Source organism: Equus asinus, chromosome X, assembly GCF_041296235.1.
Source record: "Equus asinus isolate D_3611 breed Donkey chromosome X, EquAss-T2T_v2, whole genome shotgun sequence".
Lineage (NCBI taxonomy): Eukaryota > Metazoa > Chordata > Mammalia > Perissodactyla > Equidae > Equus > Equus asinus.
This window is the reverse complement of record NC_091820.1, coordinates 122,971,498-122,993,855: the sequence shown is the minus strand read 5'-3', so window position 1 is coordinate 122,993,855 and position 22,358 is coordinate 122,971,498.

The window sequence follows — 22,358 nt, the reverse complement described above, 5'->3', positions numbered from 1 at the left end:
CCAGGCAGTCCACACTCTTAACCACTATTCTATGCTGCCGCTGCACAGGAGACTCTGTGATCAGCTCCATTGGGACCCACAGATAAATCTTCTCTGATGAGAACAGTGAGGCCCAGACAAGAGAACAGACCTCTTTAAAGCCACAGTCAGAAATGAGACAGGTTTTGTGTCTCCCTATCTAAGAAGCGCTCCATTTGCTCCAGTCATTCTGTGTCCTGTGAGGAGCAGGGCCTGGGAGCACATTGCCCACATAAAAACCCAGTCACAGAGGTTATCTAGAAATGTTTCTGCTATCAGTGCTGATTGTCAGGGAATGCAGGAACACACACGCATTGGGTTCTCTAACCATCTCTCCATGAACACAAGCTTAAAGGCAGAGATCCCCTTCGCCCAGAAGACAGTTAGCAAAGCCGAGGGCATGGAAGCCTGGATCAGTGGGGCGTGGACCAGTTGAGGATGGTATGCAGGAGCAGCCCCCATAAAGTCTGTGGAGGGGGTAGCATGTGTGGTAGAGCTTATCCGCTCCAGCCACAAAAAGTGTACCAGGCCTAGGCAGCCTTCACTCCCCCGCCCCTGCAGCCCCCACTGAGGGAACCATGGGATGGCCCAGCCAGATGACATGCATCAATTACTCTCCAAGGAGGCCCTGGGCCAAACAGGCTTTTCAATTTCCAGATGCTTTTTAATTAAAATAAAGGCCACTCTGTAACCTGACTTTGAATGGACAAAGTTTCCTTAGTAGAATAACTATACAAGTTCACCCTTTTTCCATTACTTTTCATTGAGCAATTGAAACGTTTGTAACCAATAAATTATGACTTGAGTCACATGGCAGCAAGGGGCATGGAAGGGTTAAGTGACTTATGGAAGGTCACTCTGCTGAAGAAAGACTCCTTTGTTTCTGCCTCCCCTTTTGCTCCTGCCTCTGCTAGTGTGCAATCTACCTTTGGGGGAGAGAAAAGAGGCTAGGCTGCCTTGCTCAGAACAACAGAGGGTTGAGCAATGATGTGGTGACCTTGTCCATCTGGGAATTCAGGCTCTCCATCTCTGTCCCAAAAGGAATCCTGTGAGCTCAGATTTTTCTGTAGTGGTCGTCCACACTGTGAGTTCTGACTGTGCCTCATCCTCTGGGATCAGAGGTGGCAGGGGGAAAAAGGACCACTTTTATTTCCAGGCCACAGCGAGAGGAAATGTTTGGGGAGGCCTCTGGGGTGACAAGCAAACCTCACCAACTTTTATCTTGGACTTGCCTTTTGTCCAATTCCAGCATCATAAAGGAGGAAGGGGCCAGACAGCAGCCGTGGGCTCTACTGAGATGTGATAGCTAACTGTTTCTTCTTGATTATAAACCAGCTCAGCCCTTAACAGAGTCCAGAGACAATGGATGTCTATGGGCCCAGAACAAAGCCTGCTGATCCCAGATCACAGGGGTGGATGTGGTCTCAAATGATGAGCAGTTCAGCTCCCTTGCCTCCGATGCATTGATGTTACTGTTCTCCACACACTATGGACCAGGCAACTGAGATCCAGGTGGTTATAGGATTTGTCCGAAGACCCTCTGCTAAGAATTGTGGAGAATAAACAGTAGGTGTTTCCTGGATCTTACCAAACATCCCCAAACTCCTATCCTTTGGATCTTTTTATGTGAGAAGAGCTTTTCCCAATTTCTCTTTTCCTTGTTCTGCTGAAAGATTGGGCCTAATCTGCATTGCCAGCTGTAGAGACAGAGAGAGGAAGGAACGAGAAACCAATGAGGGAACCCATTTTCACGTTTTCCTGGAATGCGCCAAAATAGTTTCTTCCACAACCTAGAAGTGCCGAAGCACTTAGTGAGGTCTATCTTGGGTCACGTGCACGTGAAACTAACATAGCCAGTAGGAGAGTGGAGAACCCAATTAACCCCTGTTTGAGAGGCTGTTGATGTTTGTTTTTTTACAATTCTAAATTACCCATTTCAGTGCACCACAGAAACTTGGGGGTCACGGTGCATGCGATTGAGGTTATGGGAAGAATGCTGTAGGAATCAAGTTTATTTTGTCTTGGGTCTTTTCTCACTTTGGCCTTCTTTTGTTGGATGTGTGAGCTTTCCTTGTTTGGATCTACTGAAAACACAGAAACTTCCCCGCCCCCTACCACAGCCCTCCCATTTCTTTCCTGAATGGCCTTTGGGATGGAGGCTGTCGATTGAGGGTGTCTCCACAAGGTCTTTTCAAGCTTCCCAAGAGACTTTGGGGCATGAGGCTGAGAAAATGAGTTTTAGGATTTAGTGCTTAGAATGTGTTTTCACACGTCATCTTAAAGCTAGAATTTCTGAGGAAGATCCAGGATATCAGGTCCCTTTGGACAACCTTGGTATCTTCCCATAGCCATTAAACTTGTGAAATATCACCAAAGGACCATATCCTAAATGGCTCCTAAGTGGGCTGCTGGACCAAGATTGTGGTGTCCAAGGCAAGCATCTTGTGTTTCAGCCCCATAAGGGATCGTTGTAATCATATCCAACAGATGTGTAGCTTCAAAAAGGCAAAGGATGGTAGCCTTTAGAAAGATCCATCTGTTGAACGTTTTCCCTTTCATCTCCAGAATAGATAGAGACTGTGTGAACAATACTGCCCAGCCCTGCACTAGATGACAGTCACATTTTTTCTCGTTAACAGAAGAGTGAAAACAAGTGAGGAACATTTGGGGATTGACCAGCAGTACCTAGGCCACATTGTTCGAAGCTCTTTGGGCCCTCACTCTGGGATTAAGTTATGTCAGAGAACAAGGCAAGTCCCATTCTTCCCTCTACAGATGGAGATCAAAAGGCAGCATCGGCCTAACCATCCACAAATCACTCCAGCATTTGACACCCGCTGTCAATAAACACCATCTCTCCGCTAGCAAGGTGGCAATCTGGAACAGCCTCCTTCAGAGATCGGGGTGGGCTCTGCATCCTATGCCATTTCTCATCTGGGATCATTTGGTTCACTAAGTCTGTTTGTAGAATTTAATTTTTAGGACTATGATGAGGCTTTCATGTGTAGAGTTTCTAGGTTGAAAGGAAATGGTCATAGAATGACGGGCCATTTCCTTTCTCACACCCTGTCACCAATCCACTCAGCTTTTTGTTTTCCGTCTCCTTCCTTCCTTTCTTCCTTCCTTCCTTCTTTCCTTTCTTTTTATTTCCCTATTTCTGTCTCTTTTTCTTCCTTTTTTAAAAAATAAGCCTACAGAGGCTCACCCAGTGTAATTTCAGCAAGTTCACAAGCCTGGGATGTTTCTCTCTCTCACTTTTCCTCCTGTCAGCACTGACTGGATTCCCCAAAAGGGCCATTTCAGCTGAAACAGATACAGAGGGAAAAAATCCATCTTCTTATGACTTACATAAGGAGTTGGAGCCTCCCCGCAGCCCCCAGTAAGTCTCAAGTTTGCTTCTAATAGTATGGCTGAAGAAGCCTCTGAAATGACAAGATTTATCAGCACACCTAGCAGTGGATTCAACAGAGGAAAAACTCACCCCGTGCACTCTCTGAAATCCCAAGCTTGGCCCCGCTCTTCACCCACCAGCCGGTCAGCTATCATAGGGCATTCTTAGTGCAGCAACTTCTGCACAAGAGAGGTAATCACCCCCTCATTGTTCACTGGTATATTATGAATTGGGATTTCTTCCAATGAAGCCCCCTTTGGAGTAACTTCTGAAAGAGTTTCTTGCTCTGTTTCATCAGAATCGTGAGTTTTTATTAAGGTTACTATTTATTAAAGATATTTCCTTCAGAGCAGGGATGTGCCTCCAAGCAGCTGGTTAGATTAGTAACACCGTCATTCTCAGTCACTGAGGAAAATAACTGAGTACCGCGTGATTTTATTACAGCCACCGAAGGACTCTCTGGAGACACCATTTAACATCAAAATAGAAGGGAAGAGAGAGTGAGCAAGGAAGTGCACGAGAGAACTCATGCTTCATGTGCCTCTGAGCACAAAGCCAACTAGGGTATTGGGACCACCCAGAGTCACCATGTCAGCCTCTGCATTTCCCACAGTGGATGTTATTATAAGCCCTTGGAACTTGTGGGAGGGGTGCTTCAAGGTCATCTAATGATCCTTGAACCCCCTCTATAGTCTCCACCCCAAATGGCTCTCCAGCCTCTTCTTGCGCTCCTCCAGCGGTAGGGATCTCACTTCCAGGGGTGATTTGACACTCTTAAACGGCTCTGACTGAAAAAGATTTTCCTTTCCTTTGTTCAGTCTCTCTACTCTATTTACTGAGCACATACTATGTAACAGGCACTGCGCTATGTCCTGGGGATACAACAGTGGATGAAGCAAGCGTGATCCCTGCCCTCATGGAGTTTACAGTCTAGCAGAGAGATAGATAATAAAAGAGCAGGACTCCCCTCGCCCCGCTCCTGACTATTCCCTTACACATTGGTTGGCAGTGCCCAAAATGTAACCCAATGACTTGGGAGGATTGTGCTTGATGTATGGGGCCAGAGCAGAGCTCGTTGATTCTCAAGACTAGACTTTGATGAATGCAACCTGAAACCACTCTTCTTTCTTGGTTTACTGGCCACATCACACATTGTCTTACAGTGGGCTGTCACCAGAAACCCCTAAGCACACTCCTCCCTTTTTTTTTTTTTTTTTTTTTTTTTACATATTGTACCATTAAGCCAATCTTCTCCTATCCCGTATTTGTGCAATTGATTTTTTGGACCGAATTACAGGACTTTACATTGATTTCTGTTAAATTTTATTTTGCTAAAATACCCTGTCATTCCTGTCCATTGAGCTAGTTGGTGATTCAGCAGGACAGGAAGTCCTTTGCAAAATTTACTCAGGAGCCTGTATATAAAACTAATAACACTGGATTATCATGGAGAGAAACTGGGTCTAAGCCAAAAGTCGGAGGCCTGACAAAAACCAGTGTGTCACAAGAGTTTCACCTCATGGGGTTAAAATTTTTTTAAAAACAAGGAAACAAAGCAATTGTATTCTGCTTTCATTCCATAAAATAGCGCAGGAAACTCCAAAGCATAGCATAGATCACAGTCTTCTCAGACAGATCCCCAACTGCTCACCATGTGGTTGATATCCAACTGGGTCTGTGAACTCGAAAGCCATCAGTGTCTTTGTTAGGTGACAATTGGGAAGGGGGATTTTCAGATGCCAAATCTTCCAGGCAATGGGACATTATTGGAGAAGGTGCCCATGACCACTAGCTGTGGGAATGAGCTGTGTGAGTTAGGGTGGCTCCTTGTCTTGTCTACATGGCAGGGCTGGGGGCTACGCTGTAACTTTGGTGTTCCGTGGGACAACAGAAAGAGCAGCCAATGACCTTCTGTTCTGCAGAGGCCAGGCAGAGCGGGTTCCCTGGATGGTGTGCTTGGGTGGATAGGTGTGTGCTGAGAGACTGGGCTTCAGGGGCTAGCAAACTCAGCCAGCTAGGCAGGCTGGCAAGCCTCAATTAGGCAAACACCCCTAACCTCCTCCACCCCCGCCCCCAGCTCCACATTCTTGAGGTTTTCGTTCCCCAGACCTGAGTGAAAGACTGGCTGCCTGACTGCTAATTATTCCTGGAAGTGGCATGCTATGAAGTCTGCAAACATTTTCTGCAAACATTGGCCCACAAGAGGCGAGCTGTTGAGTTCTGGAAGCCAGGAGGCTGGAGGTGGGAGGGAGTTTGGGAGGCATTCCTCAAGCATGAGGCAGTAGGATCCCTTTGCCTGCTGGATCTCTGCTATAAGGTCAGCGGGAAACAGATGCATCAAGGACAGTCCCCAAGGTGGAATGGGACCACCCAGGGGAGCTGGGCTTTTCAGACTTGTTTTTCAGGTGAACATATGAGCCTGGGCTGGGGGCTTTCATGTAGGTGGACTGTTGATGACTTTCTGTCGTCAAAAAAGTTTCATCTGCCACCCAGCCAAAGTTTGCTTGCACACATGTTTTCCAGAGAAGAGACAAAAATGTGTTTCGGGGGGGAGGGGGGTGAGGAGGAGACTGGAGTGACAGTTACATTAGCCGTATGCAGGGCCATCCTCATCACCTCGGCATTTCCTGGAGATTGTTGCAGCCTCCTGTGAACCCCAGCCAAGGTTCTATCAAGATCCAGGGCAAGCCCCATGGCCAAGAGCAGGCTGGCCCGGCTCAGAGGGAGGAAAAGGAGACTTCAGAGAGGGTAGTCAGGCTTCTAAGGCCCTCTTCCATCAGTGCCCACCCCACCAACTTCTTCAGCCTCATCCACCACTGCTCTGCGTCTCCAGCTTCAGTAACACCAGACTGTCCCCCAGCACCCTGCTCATGCCAAGCAGTTCCCAGCCTCTCTGCCACTGCTTATGCTCTGCCCTCTGTCCACAATGTTCTCCCCCCACTGCTTCTCCAGCCTAACTCCTACTCATCCTTCAAGACTCACTTCTGATGTCACCTCCTTTGGAAAGCCTTCCCTGATTCCCTCGGTCTGAGTTTGGCCTTCCCTGCACTCCCACGAAACGCTGTGCTTTCTCATCACAGCACTTCTCACACTGTGATGACAATCGCTCGCACTTACCTTGGACTTAGGATGTGCGAGTCACTGTTCTAAACTAATTCTCTAAGTGTATTAACATTTAATCCTCACAACTCTACCGTGCTCCTGGTGTCCTGACTTGGTTGATGAGGAAACCCTCTTGGAAAACCAAGAGGTTAAAGACCTTGCCCAGAGCCACACAGGTAGGGAGTGTTGAGGCTGGACTTTCAACCCAAGCCGTCTGGCTCTGGAATCTGCCCCACCGGAAAATGAACTCTTTGAGAGCAGGTGAGTAAAATCATCCCTAAATTCTCAGCGTAGACATTCTGGGAGCTGTTGAATAAACTTAACTGAACCACATGTGACTACTAAGCCCATGGGGAAGACCCTGGAGAGGAGGGAAGGGCCTGAAGAGGCCTCCTCTCATGACATAGCTCTCCCGCCTGCCCCTGTCGACAGATGTCCAGGCCTAGCAGACCCCTCAGTGGGTGAGCTCCCTCCTCCAAGCCCAGAGCACAAAGGCCGGAACTAAACCCAAGAACCCGCCTTGGGAGGCCGTCTCTAGGAGGCCATTTCCACTGGGCCTGCCTGCCTCCTTGCCACTAGTGTAACCATGACTGCTCATTTGGTTTTGGTTAAAGACAACAATATACTCACTCGCTGGGGGAGTGGGTGGGGTGGGAGCGGGCTTTGTTTGGAGGATTCACACAGTGCATCCTGCCCTAATCCCAGGGAGATTTGGAGCAGCCAGGAGAAAATCTTTCCGAGTCCTAGAACTTTCTGTCTTCAGCCTCGAAGCCTTTGCGTGAAGGCTTCACCTATGTGGAATTTCTATAGACAAGTGTGAGCTGGCCATTATGACTGGGTCTAGACCCACCACCAGTCCTTTCCAGGACTCTCAGAGGCCCTTTTGAGGAAATAAACAGATATCCCTGTTAAAAAAAACAAATAGAGCCTGATGCGCAGGATCCAGAGCACTGAATGATGAGGCTGGGCATTTGACTCTGGGCAGGGTGGCTATGGGTGTGGGTGCTGGAGTAGGACTGCCCCCACTCGCATCTTGGCTCCACTACCTGATAGCGATGTGGCCTTAGGCTCCTCATCTGTAAAATGGGTGTAATAACAGCACCCATCCCCCTAATAGGGTTAAGGGAAGCATTAAATCACTAAACTGAAAGCAGCTCCTGGCACGTAATAAGTGTTCAAAGATGACAAACTAATATTATCAGCCTTGATTCTCATACCAGTTAGCTCATGGCGTTGGGCAACTCCTATTTTTTTCGGTTCCCTCATCTGTAAAACAAGGGGTTGGACTTGATCCCTAAGGCCTCTTCTAGCTCTCAGTTTGTCTAACAACATAGTTTTTCCACCTTAACTTATATTTTCTTTTTTCTTAATTGAGGTACCATTTACATTCAGTTAAGTGTTTGAACCTCATGCTACAGCTCCGTGAATTCCCACATATGTGTGTACCTGTGTATACATCTGTGTACACCACCCAGACCAAGATCTAGAACGATTCCAGCCAATCACAGGCTTTCTCGTGCCCCCTTCCAGTCAACACCTGCCCCCAAAGTTGGCCGCTATTCTAACCTTCATTACCGTAGATTAGTTCTGCCTCCTTTTGTACTTTATATCAATGGAACCATAAAAGCATGTGGTCTGCTTTGTGTCTGACTTTTTTTGCTCAACAGTATACCTCTGAGATGCATCTGTATTGTTACGTGTACCAGCAGGGTTTTTTAAATTGCAAAGTAGTGTTCCACTTATGGCTATATCACAGTTTATCCTTTATCCAGCTGATGGACATTTGACTTGTTTCTAGTTTGAAGCTATTATGAATAGGCATACTGTGTCCATTCCTGTATTTGTCTTTTGGTGAACATACTTGTGCCTTTCTATTGGGCGTATACGCAGGAGTGGAATTGCTGGGTCATAGGGCAAGCATCTGTTTGGCTTTAGCAGGTATTGTCAAACCATTACAAAAGGGTCTTACTAATTTACAGTTCCATCAGCAATGTATGAGAGTTCCATTTGCTATAAATCCTTGCCAACCCCAAATATTGTCAGCCATTCTATTTCACCTGTTTTGGTGTCTGTGTTCTTGCCTACAGCTTTGTCTGTGTGGCTATAGACATGGTAACACATGAATGTCATTGCAGCTCATCTTTGACTAGCCAGATGTGGCTTTTCAAGAAGGAAGCCATCCCTAGCAGAGCCTCTGAAATAGGCACTACTTTCAGGGTAAAAAATATCCAAGGGACATATGTCCAAATTGGCCTTCTGACAGTGACTGTTTCAGAAGAAAGACCGTACTGTGCTAACATTTAGAAAAATGTTACTTGAGAGCAAAAGACAAAAGCAGCTCCAACGTTAATTCCTAACTTCTGGCTGTTTGTGCTGGCCCAGGAATTTAGACTTGAATAAAACTGGCCACCCACCCAGGGCAGCTCAGAGGAATCCAAGGGGGTTAGTGCCAGGTATCCACAGCATATTTTATAGCAGCTTTATGGAGCTATAATTCACCTACCATACTATAGTCACAGAGTTGTGTAACCTTCACCACTGCTCTAGAACATTGTCCTTGCTCCAAAAAGAAACCCTGTAGCCATTAGCAGTCACTCCAGTTCTTTTCTCCCTTCCAGCTCCTGGCAACCCCTAACCTACTTTCTGTCTCTATGGATTTGCATATTCTGGATGTCTCACATAAGTGGAATCATACAATATGTGGTCTTTTGTAACTGGCTTCATTCACTTAGCATAACGTTTTCAAGGTTCACCATGTTGTAGCATGCATCCGTACTTCGTTCCTTTTCCTGGTTGAATAATATTCCATTGTGTGGAGATACCACATTTTGTTTATCTATTCATTTGTTGAGATGGACATTTGAGTTGCTTCTACTTTTTGGCTATTGTAAATAATGCTGCTATGAACATCCATGTACAAATTTTTGTGTGGACATATGTTTTCAATTCTCTTTAGTATATACCTAGGAGTAGACCTTCTGGGTCATGGGACAACGAACTCTATGTTTAACTTTTTCAAGAACTGCGAAACTGTTTTTGCAAAGTGGCTGCACAATGTTATAATCCCACCAGCAATGTCTGAGGGTTTTGATTTATCCATATCCTCACTAACACTTGTTATTTCCCATTTTATGTTTTAGTCTAGCCATCCTGGTGGGTGTGAGGTGGTATCTCATTGTAGTTTTAATTTGCATTTCCCTAATGACTAGTGATGTTTAGCATCTTTTCGTGTACTTATTGGCCATTTGTATATCTTCTTTGGAGGCCTGTCTATTCGAATCCTTTGATCACTTTTGAGTTATTTGTATTTTTATGATGGAGTTGTAAGTGTTCTGTATATATTCTAGATACAAGCCTATTATCAGACATATAATTCACAAAAATTTTCTCCCATTCTGTGGGTGGTCTCTTCCCTTTCTTGATTGTGTGCTTTGAAGCACGAAAGCTCTTAATTTTGATGTAGCCCCATTTATCTATTTTTTCTTTGGTTGCTTGTGCTTTTGGTGTCATAGCTAAGAAACCATTGCCTAATCCAAGGTCAGAAAGATTTACACCTATGTTTATTTCTAAGAGTTTTATAGTTGTAGCTCTGTCATTTAGACCTTTAATCTATTTAGAGTTAATTTCTGTATATGGTATAAGGTAAGGGTCCAACTTCATTCTTTTGCATGTGGATATCCACTTGTCACAGCACCATTTATTTAAAAGACTATTCTTTCCCCCATTGAATTGCCTTGGCACCCTTGTTGAAAGTAAATTGACCATAAATGTGAGGGTTTGTTTCTGGTCCACAGCATTTTTAACTGACAGAAAAGAACGGTCAGATACAGAGGGCCCACAATAGTCCCAATGTCTTAGGCTAGCACACCCAGAGGCCCCTTATCCCTCCACTCTGTAGAGAAAGGGTACAGCCCAGGGAAACAGTTGTCATAAAAATTAGGTCTAATGACTCAACCTGGAAGCAAATTATGTTGGAAAGTTACATGTGTTTCCAGAACTAACCTTCATTTCTCTGGAAAGTTATGCTTCAATGTAAACCCCATTTCTCTCTCTGAGCATGCTGCACTGAGTTTAAGGAAAGCCTTCCCTTCTGACTGAGGCCTCTTTCCTCTTAGCTTGGCACTTCAACCAATGTTAACCCTCTTAAGACGGCCCACTCTGAGTTTAAGCTGTAATTAGAGCCCAGACTTTCAGAAACCAGAGGAGTTTGGCTTCAGTTTTTTTCTCAAAGGAAAATGCTCTTATCCATGCCTTGTTTGCCTCACACACGGCCTCACACTTTGGGCAGCATCCCAGCAAGTGGCAATGGATTTATTCTGGACCCGTCCTTCCCACTTTTGTTGACAGGATTCCAATTGACCGTAAGCACCTAACAGTTGAGGAAGATTGCCAAGGACAGAAAGGGAACCTGACCTCCCCCAGCTTTGGCCCTACCTAGCACCTGATGCCCCAGCTCATGCTGTGAAGAGATTCTTTACCTCTTCACTAGAAGAGTTCCTTGACTTGGGGGAGGCAGTGTGCCAGAGTGAAAAGGGGGACAGTCTTTGGCTTCAGATAACCTGGGCTTAAATCCCTGATTCTGCATTTACTTGCTGTGGTGGACATGGAGACGCACCGCTCAGAACCCCTGTGGAGAAAGAAGCCGCTGCCCAGCTGTGAGGAGTGTGATTAGTTGAGAGCCTCTAGCCGTTAGCTCCTTCAGGGTCTGCCTCAGCTTTGGAGCCAAGGTCATGCTGTTCTTGGGGTGGCCCCCAGCCAATGACTGATCAAGGAGGTGATCCAAGGCCCATTTCCACCACACAGAAGACTCTTCCAGAAGGGAGTCTTTGCTCCGGAGCTCCCCTTTGGGCTGGTAGACTTTAACGGGTCTGCACCGTGGTCTCACAGACCCCTTACCCAATCCTGCTTCCATTTCTCTCAAGTTCAAGACTAGGGGCGTGAAGGAGCCTTCTGGGGAGCTGGAAATGTTCTCTACCTTGGTCTAGATTCTGGTTACGTGGGTACACACACACACATGCACACACAAACATGAAGCTTATACTTACAGTTAGTGGAATGTATGGACTTAACAATATATGTTATGCCTCAGTTTTTTTTAAAGAGAAAAACAGTGAGGAGTTTTTTTACTGATTAGCATATTTAGATGTTAAGGTTTTTTTAATTTAGAAAATGCAGAGAAGTAGAAAGAAAAAAATCACCTATGGCCCCATTCCCCATCGGTTTTACATCGTACTCTCCAACTCTCTTATCGCTCCACCTCTTTATGGCACTGCTTTGACTCACGGAGAAGGGAAGTTACATCATCACTTCCACTTTCCTGGGAGCAGTGCTGGGAGGATTGTTTCCAGACTCACTTTCTAGCCCTCTTTCACTCCTTCCCTCAGGACCTGAAGCTAAATAGGGCCCAAACTTCGATGTCTTAACATGCACATCACCCCACACTGAAGCTGGGATCTTCTGGGCCTCTGGATCCCTTTCTGGAACAGCACAAATCTGGGACCCAGGTTCACGGGGTATTTTGCCTTAACAGGAGTTGAAACACTAACTCAGGCCCCAAAGGACTTTTTGATGGGAACGAAACTGACTTTCTCCAATGCTGAAATGGTCCAAATTCAGAGCAGCCAAGCTTTTTGCCTATTTTTTGTGTGAATTGTGGGAGAAAGGCATTTTCCAGTTTGCTTAGATGACCACAAACTGTCGAGGTGACTCTGTAGGAAACATCTCAAGGCAGATTGTAATTGAAACCAGGCAGCTGGAACACAGGGGCTTTCTTCTTAGACAACTGGTTCTCAAAGTGTGGTCCCCAGACCACAGCGTCAATGTCACCATCACCTGGGAACTGGTTATAAAGGCAAATTTGGGGCCCTCACCATAGACCTGGTGATTCAGAAACTCTGGGGGTGGGACCCAGTCATCTGTAGTTCAACAAGCCCTCCAGGTGATTCTGATGTACTCTCAACTTTAAGAACATCTGTTCTAGAGGTTTCTAAATTCCACTGCCAGGGAAAGAAAGAATGTACTTACGCATGCTCTGCTCATGCTCAGAACTAGTGTACTGTGTCCTTAGCATGACTTAGGGGCATGTGCCAGGTCCACATAACTTCAAAGTTTCTTGTTCTTTATATCATGAACCCAAGGAAATGCATTCCTTTTGTCTCTGTTGGCTGAACAAAGATGAAATATAGTCTAATGTTCCCCCAACAAAAAGATTTATTAATTTGTACTAATGACTGTTTAGAGAAAAACATAAAAACCAATGTCCTTGTTGAGTGCTCCTTCTTGAGGGCAAAATGTGGATGTTATCTGTAAAATCAACACATTTGTCACCAAAGTGAAATGTTGTCTTTTGCTGAGGATTTTCCCAGGCAGCTCAAGGCCTCAAGGACTAGACAACCTCCCCCGATCAAATGAAGCGGGTTAGAGCTTACACCCATAACTCAGATGCCTTCAGACAGCTCAGATGTAAGTTTGCTTTCAGGTTAGTAGCTTTGCTCATACCGCGCTGAGGAAAGGAGACCACGAACCTGTTCAAAGCCTCAAAGAATTCCCACAGACCTTTGCCTCCTGAAAATATGACCAGTGCAATGATCCCATGGATAGGACAGCAAAGGCACAGGCAACAAAAGCAACAATAGACAAATGGGACTACATCAAACTAAAAAGCTTTAGCACAGCAGCCAATCAACAGAGTGAAAAAGGCAACCTATGGAATGGGAGACAATATTTGCAACCCATTTATGTGATAGGGATTAATGTCCAAAATATATAAAGAACTACTACAATTCAATAGCAAAAAAAAAACAAATAAGCCAGTTAAACCATGGGAAAAGGAACGGAATAGACATTTCTCCAAAGAAGACATACAAATGGCCAACAGTTGTATGAAAAGATGCTCAACATCACTGATCATCAGGGAAATGCAAATCAAAACCACAGTGAGATCTCACCCCACACCTGTTAGAATGGCTATTATCAAAAATCAAAAGATAACAAGTGTTGGTGAGAATGTGGAGAAATCAGAACCCTTGTATATTGCTGGGAGGTAAAATGGTTCAGCCACTATGGAAAACAGTACGGAAGTTCCTCAAAAAATTAAAAATAGTACTACCATATGATCCAGCAATTCCGCTTCTGGGTATTTATCCAAAAGAATTAAAATCAGGATCTCAAAGAGATATTTTCACTCCCATGTTCATTGCAGCATTATTCACAATAGCCAAGATGTGGAAAAAACCTAAATGTCGATTAACAAATGAATGGATAAAGAAAATGTGGTATATACATACAATGGAATATCAGTCAGCCTTAAAAAAGAAGGAAATCCTGCCATTTGTAACATGGATGAACCTGGAGGACATTATGCCAAGTGAAATAAGCCAGACACAGAAGGACAAATACTGTATGATTCCACTCATATGAGATATCTAAAATAGTCAAACTCAAAGAAGCATAGAATAGAATGATGATTGCCAGAGGGTAGGGGGAGAGGGGAATGAAGAGTTGCTAATCAGTGGGCATAAAGTTTCAGTTACACAAGATGAATAAGTTCTAGAGATCTGCTGTACACCATCGTGCCTATGGTTAACAATACTGTGTTATACACCTAAAAATTTGTTAAGAGGATAGGTCTCACACTAAATGCTCTTACTTCAGTAAAAGATATTCACTAAATATGGTAACTATAAAATTGATGAGGCTGGCCCAGTGGTGTAGCAGTTAAGTTCGTGCGCTCCATTTTGGTGGCCCAGGGTTCACTGGTTCAGATCCCGGGCACAGACATAGCACTGCTCATCAAGCCATGCTATGGAGAGTATCCCACATATAAAATAGAGGAAGATGGGTACAGGTGTTAGCTCAGGGCCAATCTTCCTCAGCAAAAAGAGGAGGATTGGGGTGGATGTTAGCTCAGGGCTTACCTTCCTGAAAAGAAAAAAGAAGAAATTAGAGATCTGAAAAAAACCCACAAAGATATGATCAGTGGTGTGCTGTTAAATGTTTAGTAACCTGCTCTCTGAAAAAAAATGCATGTATATATCTTGATTATAAATGTGTAGCACACAATTTACAAATAAAATAAAGTATATAATATTCATTCTTGTAAATTTCATATAGCCAAATAACTCTAATAGAATACTTTATTTGATTTTTTCCTATCTCTTGTTTCCAAAGCCAACCTAAGGTGGCAGTTAACAAACAAATGTGGTTCCCATGTGACTATTGGTTTATATATTGATTTATTGAGTAAGATAAAACTGAAATAACAGAATGTATGTCGAAATGTCACTGGTTCACACCAGTGGCATGAGTGACTTCTTCACTAAATCAGATAATAGTTTTTGAATACTGGAAGAATATTTCCTCAATTTTTTGTGTTATTTAAAATGTAACAGCTACCTGGGGCCGACCCCATGGCCAAGTGGTTAAGTTTTTGCACTCGGCTTCCCTGGCCCAGGGTTTTGCTGGTTCGGATCCTGGGTGTGGACATGGCATCGCTCATCAGGCCACGTTGAGGTGGCGTCCCACATGCCACAACTAGAAGGACCCACAACTATAGCATACAACTATGTACTGGAGGGATTTGGGGAGAAAAATTTAATAAAAAACATGTAACAGCTACAGAGATGACACAATTTTAGGTTTAATCTGCACTATTAACATTTCTCCGTCACTTTCTTGAGTCTAGACCATGGGTCATCAAAAATTTTCTGTAAAGGGCCAGATAGTAAATATTTTAGGTTTTGTGGCCACATAGAGTCCCTGTTGCATGTGCTTTTTCAGTTTTTTACAAACTTTTAAAAATATGAAAACCATTCTTAGTTGGTGAGCTGTACAAAAACAGGCTGTGGGTGGAAGTTCACTGACCCCTGGTCAAGACAATCAACAAAAAAGACAGATAAAGCACTGATCTGTAGCATTTGCTAATTTCCATGATGTAAGTACCCCTAGCATGGCTGAGTTCAACCTACCAACTTGACGTCACTGAACGTGGAGTTGCAAAGAGATGAGCAGTCAAAAAACGTTATGTAGTATTTCCACTACACAGATACAAAAGACATAAATAACCTCAAGAGCATAGATAATAGTAAAGTGTAGTAAAATAATTAGGAAGTGATGAGTTTTGAGGATTTATTAGATTTGTTTTTAATCTAATTTATTTAATTGTAAGTTTCTATAATTTAATTTTTAATGATGGCTGTATTTAACAAGCAGTTCTCAAAATTTCTGAAAATCTAATAATTGGCTCTCGCAAGCTAATATGAGCAACCACACCAAATTTCAACCCATTTGTTTGGTTCTGTTGGATAAAAAGAGGATCCACTCGATTTGTTCCATTATTCCCTGTAACAAAAGGATTTACTACAGGGTTTCTTTGAAGCTTGCAGTTTCCTTGGCTCTTCTAAAATAGGAAATGATTTTAGATGTTATTTTTACATATTTTCAAAAAGAAGTCTGTCTCTATTCTCAACAGCTTCCTGACCACCTTTTGCTTCCAAATAATGAGAACTATTTAATGGAAAAAGGAACTACTGTTGTGTGGTTTTAAGAAAAGCACATACTTTGTTCTTTCAGAAGTAGTTACACAACACCTCTGCTCATAAGCTGGGGAAGAGTTCCAATAGCTTTTCAAGGGCCCTCCTAAGGCCATGACTTTCTTCTCATCTTCTCAGGTAATGCCACTCATTGCACTTACTCATTTATTCAGCTATTTGAACATCTACCATGTGGCAGCCACTGTGCCGAGCCCTGGAAACACAGTAGAATGCAAGAGAGACATGGACCCTTCTGGATCAATAAGTACACAGATCATTATTTACTTATACTTTTCGCAAGTGCCTCAAAGGAGATCATATAACATAGGTGCCTGACCTATTCCGGGGGATTCAGGGTGTGACATTTAATCTTGCTACCTGAAGGATGAGTAGAAAGCCAGGCAAAGGAGGAGGGAGAACAAAGTAGAATAGTCTTCCTCCCAGATGATGAGAACAGCCTATATCACGCTTGTATAAAGCACAGTGCATACAGTACACGAACAAATATACCGTATCTCTTTGGTATTAAAATTTCATGGGAGGGGTGATTAGGGAAAAGTGTCTAAAAAGGCTCCTGGGGGGAGGGGAGGTGACAGTGAAGAAAACGTTGAGAGACATTGGTCTATATAAAGAACTTGGCACTTCTGAGCAATTACAGTAGCAGTGGCAGAGCTAAGATGCTGGCCTCCTCCCATGAGGACTGATGACCTACCTGCAAGCTCCTGAGCCTGATATTAAGGCAGGAAGTTAGAGGATGCCTGGTTTTCAACAACTCTGGAAAATTTCTTCTATTATCTTTCAATACTGCCTCTTCCCCATTCCTTCTATTTTCTCCTAGGGGACACTTGTTAGAACTTCTCATTTTATCCTCCCTGTAGCTTAATGTCTCTTTCATATTTTTCATCTGTTTATTCCTCTGTTTTGAGTTCTGGATAATTTCCTCAGATCTATCTTCTAGTTTATTAATCCTCTCATCAACTGTGTCTGGTTTGTTGTTTAATCCATCTATTAAGTGTTCTTTTTTCCATTTTAATGCCCATATTTTGGTTCTTTTTCAAGTCCACCCATATTTTTCAAACTGTTCTATTCTTGCCTTATAATTCCTATTCTTTTAAAATATATATTTTTGAACATTCTAGGCATGCTGATTTTAACGTCCCTTTCACATTTCTCTATTAGCAGTAGTTCCTAAAGGGTGAATTCTCCCATTTGTTGTGCCAGTCCCATAATGGTTTATTGCCTTACGGACTTAGTGAGTTTTGGTTGTAAGTTCATCTTCAGAGTCATAGTTACAAACACAGACTCATATGCTGTACTACCTGGGTTTGAGTTCTGGCTTTGCCACTTGGTAGCTGTGTGACCCTAGGCAAGCTACTTAGTCTCTCTGATCTTTAGTTTCAGTATCTGTAAAATAGGGCTGTTCTGAGAATGAGTGAGTTGTTATAAGCAAAGCACTTAGTACGGTGTCTGGCATGTAATTAAGTACACGGTTACTGTTGTTATTACTGTTATTTGGCAAGAATTGTTTTACCTGGAAGGCCTGCCTGCATACCTTGGGTTACATGACTCCCTCTCCACTCTCAGCTCAAAGTTGCCAGGACACTTCTGAACTGTTTTTTTCCTACCTCCATCCCCATTTATGGGCCAGCCCTTCCAGCTGCTGGCTTTCTATAGGAGCTCAGATCCTGCTCCCATTCCCACTCTGCCATTAAAACCCTGCACTCAGGATCCATGTTCACTTTTGATTGCTATGTAGCCTGTGTAATTGCAATTCTTGCTCCCTGCTGTGGCTTTGAGCTACCTCTTCATTTCTGGCACTAGAATTTGGTTTTGCTTTTGATCTCTACTAAATCTTTAAATTTTTAAAAAACAACGCACTTGGAGTAGAGGAGGAGCTTCCCGCAACAGCTCAGGCAACCAAAATGACCAGAAATCCCTGCCTGTCCTTTCTAAAGAGGCTTATCTCTCATTTGGACATGAGCTACTTGAGAGAACCCAGGACACGAAGGGACATGTTTTATTTGCTTTTATATCCCCTGTGCCTAACACAGGTCCTGATACATTTGACATACGTTTACTGAATTAAGAAGTGAAAGACCACATTGGCAACAGCGAGCACTACAAGCAGCCAGCTCACTGCTTGGTTTCTCTAAGAATTACCGTCACCAGCACGGTGTTGGGCCTGACCCTCCTTATCCCTGTGAATGAGCTCTGTTAAAGCGATATGATTTCTAACAAATGAAAGTAGGTATAATTCATTCAATCAGTGTCTATCTTGAGAGTAAGCAACAGATGTGTGTTTCTTCTACTTTCAAAGAAAATACCAAACTGGAAACACTTCAGAGGCAACAGATTATTCTGATTTTCAGAGTGTTTTCTTAAAGCACCAGAGTAAAATGTTAAGCAGGTAGCTGATGCAATCTGGCAGAGTGTATAGCTCTATTTATATAAAGACACACACATATATCAGCCCATCAGCAGTATTTGTGTAAACAGTGACTCTCCTATGAAGGTAAAGGCCACCCCCCTTCAGTGCCAGTGACTGAGATACATTTTTCCAATCCTGGGGGCAAATACAGACGCGGCAAGTTCCTTTTTCGCCTTGGAAATTTGGCAGGCACAGCAACTTTGCCTCTGTTGCCACATTCCCTTGGGGTTTTATGACTCTGTGCATATGGCCTGTGTGAAGGCTTCACTTAGGTCACCTTACGCCTTTGGCAGCCAGCATGGTGTATGACGATTCAGGAAGACCCTGGTGTTTCCCAGATGGGTCCAGATCTGGCCATGCAATTACTGCCCTCCAGCTGGGAAATGTGACGCGGGGTGATGAAGTGGCTGCTGAGAAGGAGGCAGTTTGACTCTGAATTTGGTCTGTTCTTTATTTAAATCCGAAGATTGAACAAATACACACACATATAAGCACGCACACGTATAAAATCAATATCATACACACACACACCACTCCCCAATTGCAGGGGGTGTTCTTAGGGACTTCATGTGGGATTCCCCCGAACATATATTTCCTAAGCTGATCCCCTATCCTGTCCCCCGTTTACTTGCCATCTCATCATTCTCTCTTCCTTCGCTCTCCTTCTTATTTCCTTATCATTACATTTAATGCTCAGGGAGTTCCCATTAATCCGGATGCTCAGTCTAAGGCCCTTTGAGACAGAGGCAGGGACCCTAAATCCTTTTCCAGGGTGAGCCGCTTTGCTTCATTCTCTCCCAGGTCCGCAGAGCGGCCTATCTCTGGGCCTGGATTCTGAGGAGAGCCAGATCCACAGCAGCTGCCCCATCACTGGTGTTACAACACTGCTCTCAGGGGGGCATTCTCGTTTATAAAGGCGCGCGCTGGAATCAACTTGGTCCTAATCACAGCAGCTCTAATAACGCGTCCCTCCTTCCATCAACAAACTGTTTACTGTGATGACAGAGGCAGTGGAGAAAGAGTATGGGCATTGGCTTTAGACAGACGGGGGTTCAAATTCCAGCTTCAGCGGTTAATAGCTGGGTGACCCTGGGCAAGTCACTTAGCCTCTCTGAGCCTCCGTTTCTTAATCTATGTAGTTGGAATCAAATAGACTATATATTCAAAGTGCTAGACACATAATAAGCACTCTATCAATGGGAGCTATTACTCTGATTGGTTGGATGATGGTCACAGCCCTTGGTTCTTCTTGTCCCACCCAAGGCAGAGATTCTCGGAGTGTTTTGTCAGAATTAAAAGGAGGGCTCTAAAGATGGACAAAGCATCTTCTCCCATTCAGTCAAGTGGTAAGCTCTGAGCTGCCAAGGGCTCAGCACAGCACTAGCTCTAGGAGAAACAATAAACAGATCTACTCCTGCCCTCAAGGGGCCCCAGCCATCTAAACTAGCAGATAAGATGAAAATGTAAACATTGGAGATTAGGTTTCAACAGACGAATTTGGGGGGGAGGCACAAACATTCAGTCCATAGCAACTAGCATCTGCTCAGTTATTCCCTAGAGACCACAAGCGCCGTGGCAGTTCAGAGGGGGAGGGCTGCTGTGGGCAGGAAGTCTTCCTGGAGGAGGCAGGGCTTGAGCAGAGACTCAAAGATAGAACAAGAATTGGAGAGACGCTTTGAAGTGGGAGCAGTGTGGGCGTGTGCCGGGCAAACCCAAGAGGCAGGCACAATTGTTATTTCCTACAAATAAGAAAAAGGAAGGCCAGATAAGCCTAGTGATTTCTCCCAAGCCACTCAGCAAGAAATTGGCAGCACTGGGATTTAAGTAGAGATGTGTCTCGGACGCTGAAGTCCGTGTTCAAAGCCGGCTCTGACAGAAGGAAGATGAGCTTCTGCTGGAAAGTAGGAAATAGGGAGCCACTGACAGTTGTTCAGAGAAGTGACACGATGAAGGCAGTGTTTCTTCTACATTTACGGGGCAGCAGATGTTTAGGGGAAGATTCTAGCACTAGAGGGTCAGTTAGGAAGCAGTTGCAGTAATTTAGGGGTGAGGCATCGAAGGCCTGACCCGGGGTCAGGGGCATGGTGGGACTGGAGGGGCATAAAAACAGGAGGCGTGTCAAAGTGCAAAGAGACAGACTTGGGAACTGACTGAATATGGAGAATGCAGGGGGAGGGGACTAAAGAATCGGGTGTGAGGTCCAGGGACTGGGTAACCCGCCGCTGGAGATACTGGGAAGATTAACAGGGACTGATTTCCTTTATTACTATTGCTGTTAAATGTTTTTATTGAAGAAAATAATGTTTACTATGAGGAAACCAACAAATTTGCGGAGCCAACTCTCAAGATTAAATGATGCTCTTCATTTCCTCCGAAAAACGCACTGAGCCGCCGGTGCGCTGAGAATGTGCTCCCTAGTAGGCCCAGGCATTTCTGCTCGAACTGACTTCTAATCAACTGGCCGACCACCATCTACGAACTGACCAACTAGCTAGTCTTCCCAACATCTCCAGCGGCGGCATTACCCAGTCTTCTGGGCCTCAGACCTGATTCTTTAATCCCCTCCCCCTGCATTCTCCATATTTGGTTGGTTCCCAAGTCTGTCAATATGCCCTTTGACACGCCTCCTGTTTTTAGGCCTTCTCCAGTGCCACCACGCCCCTGCCCCCAGGTCAGGCCTTCAAGGCCTCACCAATACGGGGTATTCTACAACACAACTAACCTGAACTCTGCAAAGAGTCAATGTCACACACAAAAACATGGAGAGCAGGCATCATTGTATATTAAATGACGCTAAAGAGCCGTAAGTAAATGCAATGCACAAATCTTCATTTTGGATTCTTTTCTTTGGATTTAAAAAAACTCTAAAAGATATTTGGTGGCTATTAGGGCAATTTGAATATGGATTGGAAATTAGGTGATATTAGATTATTTATTTGCTTAGGTGTGATAACGTTTTGTGGTGAGGAGGGAAAATTTCCTTATTCTTAGGAGAGTCATTTTGAAGAATTTAGGGTAGTGTGTCATGAGGCCTGTAACTTACATTCAAGTGGTTCAACAAAGAAAAAACTATGTGTATGTACAAACAGATCGATTGATAGAAATATACACAAAGCGTGTCAAAATGTTAATAGTGGAATTTTAACAGCTATATGTGTGTTCATTGCACTGCTTTTTCGATCTCCTTATATGTTTGAAAATTTTCAAAATAAAAACTGGGGGAAAAATAATTCATGAACATGCTAAAAAAGTTAAGAGTACAAAAGGGTATTTGGTGAACCTTTCTACCCCTGACATTCAGTACTTCCTTCCCAGAAACAACCACTGTTCACATTTTTTGAAATTTTATCTGCATTTACCAGCCTATATAAGTATTTGTGGATCGTTTTTTTAAATAGATAGGTTCATGCTATAAATCTTTTTAGCTACAATAGTCTCCCTTATCTATGCAATTGGGGGAGTAGCTGGTCAGTTAATTAGAAATCAGTTCAAGCAGAAATGCCTGGACCTACTAGGGAGAGGCGTCCCGGCGCACCAGCGTTCAGTGCGTTTTATGGAGGAAATGGAGAGCATCCTTTAATCCTGAGAGTTGGCTCCAGAGGTCAGGTAAGCGAGCTTCCACTGTAATGTTGGCAGCTTGCTTTTTTTTTTTTTTTACCACTTTACAAGCCTTCTGAGAGACTGTTCCATATGACCATGTGTAGATCTGCCTATTCTTTCAGCACAGTTTTTAGGATGAGTTGCTTTTAGGATGAGTATGGTTTTAATCATATTGTGCTTGGGGTGATGAGGGGGGCATCTGGGTGGAAATTGCCTGGGCTTCCTGAACTTGCCTGATCCTAAGAATCAGTTGGGTAGTTTTTGAACAAGCTCCTAAGCTTGGGCAATG